Raw genomic sequence first — 4,303 nt, 5'->3', positions numbered from 1 at the left:
GAAACAAAAGAAAAGAATATTACCTGAAAAAAAAAAAAAAAAAGTTGTTCAGATGTTGAAACAGTAGATGCTATAGAGAAAACGAAAGTTCCTTTAAGGAGCCAAGAAAGGAAGCACAGCTGTTCATCTTTGGAGTTGGACTTAGATCATTCCTGTGGGCATAGATTTTTAGGCCGATCTCTTAAACAGAAACTCCAAGATGCTGTGGGTCAGTGTTTTCCAATGAATAATTGTAGTAGTCAACAGTCTTCAGTACTTTCATCTAAAAGAATAATCCCTATCAGTGAACTCATGTTAGATAAGTGTCCTTTCCCACCTCGAACAGATTTAGCTTTTAGATGGCATTTTATTAAACGACACACTGCTCCTATAAGTCCCAACTCAGAAGAATGGGTAAGCACAGACTAGTCTCACAGTGAGTTGAGGGATGGCCGGCAAAGAAGAAACATGGAAGATGTAGACTCTTTCTTTCTTACCAGCCCTGTGTCGTAACTACCAACAATGGTTCGTGTAGAGGTAGTCCTATGGCTGGCTCTATGATAAACCTGGTTTCAAATAACATTATAGAAGATAAAATGATAACACTTTGCACAAGTTACAGAAAAAGAAACAAACCCAAATGGGAATTTGGTAATGAAATCCTGCAGTTGGAAATGATTCCTAAGTATCACACTCAGATTGATTATGTCCACTGTCTTGTGCCAGACCTCCTTCAAATCAATAACAATCCACGTTACTGGGGAATCATGGATAAATATGCAGCCGAAGCTCTACTAGAAGGAAAACCAGAGAGAACCTTTTAACTTCGAGACTCAGCACAGGAAGACAACTTATTCTCTGTTAGTTTTAGACACTATAGTTGTTCTCTTCATGCTAGAATTGAACAGTGGAATCACAACTTTAGCTTTAATGCACATGATCCTTATGTCTTCCATCCTCCTGACATTGCTGGTCTCCTAGAACATTATAAGGACCCAAGTGCCTGTATTTTCCTTGAACCACATTTATGCACTCCTTTAATTCGGACTTTCCCCTTTTCCTTGCAGCATATATGCAGAACAGTTTTTTGTAACTGTACAACTTACGATGGCATTGATGCCTTTCCAACTCCTTCTTCTATTAAATTATATCTGAGGGAGTATCACTATAAGTCAAAAGATAGAGTACTGAGGATAGATGCATCAGAACAACAATGCTAGGGGAATGAGTAGGAACATCTGAATGATTACATATACATGTTTTTATTGAATATTTTATGATTTTTATACTGCCATTTGATTATTTTTTTTCTACAAAGGCAGTTGGAATCCAAAATAAACCTGCCCAAAGTATCACTTCTAGATCAGCTTATGTTTCTTAAGATACACTAATTCTTTAACTAGGGTTAATGGAACTTTTTGACCAAGTGTTTGGTTGTTTTGTTTTGTTTTTAACCATAGATTATATACTTAATTTTCATTTCTTCATTGTAATTTTTACATGAAATTTATTAGGCATTACAAACACATTTGAATATTTTGTTTCTCATACTTTTCATTAAAAATAATACTGTGTCCTTCCTACATGTAAAACTTTTCATTTGTACCATTGGTATTCCTATACAGTTTCCACGTCCCATATCCATGAATTATTTTAAATTCTTCAGTAAAGCTAAGTATGTTACAATTCACACACACAAAAAAAAGAGTCTGTTTTGTAAATTGCAGTCATGGCAGGGTTCTGCTTATATTATTTCATCATCCTGCTTTCTTTTTGAAAAATTCACTCTCTCCAAAGGACACCTGTCCATTTTATTGGGTTTCCAAGTTTCTTAAACCCAAGATGCATGACTTCATGTACAAATTTAACTTCAGGTTAAATTCCTTTGGGAAGGTTCTTTACAGACTGTTAAGAAATTAAAATCTTATATATGCATCCATTTGTCATCTCTGGAGCAAACTTTCTGTGAAAGAGGAAAAGTGAACAAGGAGAGGGTAGGTTTGCTGTGATGAAATCTCAGGTCAGAGCATAGGCAATTTTAAGATGATGTTAATTTTTACTCCTCCTGTATCTTTTTTTCTTGTATTATGATAACAACTCTGGTCTCATCTTGGAGAAGATGAAATGTTAAATCTGACTGGCCTCTCAGTTACTAATACCAGTACAGGGTCACTACGGGTCAGAACTGACTCAACGGCACTTAACAACAACAACCTCAGAGAGACTAGGGCTGTGTGCCATTTTAGAGAAGACTCAATAAGAAATATGTATGACTTACCACATTATACCCTAAAGCCACGTGACAATATTTATATCATGTGAGCACCGAGCCTAAAATGAAAGACTCAGAGCAACCATGTCCTGGTTGCATAGCATCTCTGGGAAACTTGTCCAGGAAGTTCAGCGGGGCAGGTCACCAGAAGAGAATGCTGAGGTGCCAGTATTGGACAGTTGTGTGCATCATTTGGCCCATGTGTTGACCATAAGAAACCTTTCTGGGGACTGGAAAGTGCCTGACATGGCTAACTGAGAAAATCTCTCTTGGCTGGTTTCTGGCGGCATCCTGGTTTGAAATGTGCAGTGGATGCTCTTGCACTATTTAAATATTGCTGCAGCTTGCTGACCTGAGGGAGTCTGAAGCAAAAAAAGTTATCTTTTGCAGTTTTAAATCAAATTTTAAAACAACGAAACATTTTAATATCTGTTGCTGGAAGGGAAATATTTGGAACTGTGTGACTAGCAGGCAGGAGTATAGAGACTGAAGAAACGAAGATTCTCGGGCCAGCTTTGGACATAAACTGAACAAATTTAAACACACACACACACACACACACACACAAAACCCAGGCAGACTCTTTTGTCTGGCTTCCCAGTGAAGTCAGAGGGGACAGTCCTGGCAATACTATGGATTTGTATATTGGGATAGATATAAACAGCAAAACTCTCAGCTCCGTGGCTATAAAAAGAAATACTTTTTATGATGTATTCCTTGTTTAAGAGCAAGCTGTGAGTTTTGTTTAACATTTATTTTTATGCAGTTCAAAAACCAGAATTCTGTCTTCTTGTGTGCTTAAGTTCTTTCAGATGTTTTTATTGTGTAACATTTTCCTGTAGATTCTTCTTCTAATGTATGTTGTTGTTTTTTACCCCCTGCAACCTGTTAAAAGATCAGTTTGTGTGAGTCTTAACACTGCAATGTTATTTTATGGTTTTAATTTGAATGTGAGTTGTTGTAGCTGGAGCATATGATTAATGGCAGGGACTTGTTTGTCACAAAAGCAGGATGATATTTTACATTTAGTCAAAATGCATTGAAAAAAAATGACTTGCTTATATTATACTGGACTTAGGTCACTTTTGCATTCTGTTTGTAATTTGGATTCCTCATAAATATGCCGATGTAGTTCTTGGGTGTTGTATTTGGCTATTTAAAGTATTTGAAGAAGGTTAGTAAATGTTCATATTAAATGTGTATTGTCTATTAGGTGGTGGTGGTAATAGTGGTATGCTGTCAAGTCAATTGTGAATCATAGTGACCCTCTGTAGGGCTTCTGACGCTGTGAATCTTTATGGGAGCAGAAAAGAAAGCCTTATCTTTCTCATACAGAACAGCTTGCGGATATGAATTGCTGGCATTACAGTTAGCAGCCCAACATGTAGCCAACTATACTACCAGAGCTCCAGTGTCCATTTGGTAAATAGCCTAATTTGTTTTGCTGAGGAAATTGTAGTAAGTGAGTCAATGAATCTGAGTCAATGTGTGTGAGAGTGAAGAAATGGTTATAGACCTTAGGAGTATACTTTTATTCATTGCCTATATATTTTATATACTTTAATAGTTCCCCTGCATAATGGGGTCATTCCCTACTCTCTTATGCCTGCTGCCATCTTGAAAAGGCATGGTAATGATTTCAACATCATTGGTCATCATTCTGGTTACCAAAGTGGGTTGAGGGTATAGTGGTATTTTCTGTAGCAACCCAAACCATCCAGCTCAGCAGTGTCAGAGAAGTTCTGTTTGGAATCTCCTTTAGAAATGACTCTTGCAAATCATTTGAGGCCTGCATGCTTTCTACCTTACAGCTGCTTCGTGTTGTAAAATATTACGTGCATCTTAAATCAGGTGTCATTTACACAAACCTGTTACATCAAATAGGAATTTGTTGTTGTTTTTTTCAAATCTCTGGCACATGGCTGGACAGTTCCAAATTACGTCGTTTCATGCTGAGGAACTCAGTGTTTCAGAAAGCACTTACATATGCGGTATTTGAAAAGTTTTAATTAGTATCATTCATTATAATTTGTCAGTCTTTCTGCTTCTTTG

At 36.9% G+C, this 4,303-nt stretch overlaps 1 pseudogene; it reads left to right on the top strand.

Moving 5' to 3' along the window:
• LOC102823989 overlaps positions 1-1,199 on the top strand; it is a 1,990-nt pseudogene extending 791 nt beyond the window's left edge.
• Positions 1,200-4,303: the final 3,104 nt, after the last annotated feature.

This window comes from Chrysochloris asiatica, unplaced genomic scaffold (genome assembly GCF_000296735.1).
Source record: "Chrysochloris asiatica unplaced genomic scaffold, ChrAsi1.0 scaffold00107, whole genome shotgun sequence".
NCBI lineage: Eukaryota > Metazoa > Chordata > Mammalia > Afrosoricida > Chrysochloridae > Chrysochloris > Chrysochloris asiatica.
The sequence above is the reverse complement of the archived record's forward strand: the minus strand, read 5'-3'. Positions and strand labels throughout refer to the sequence as shown.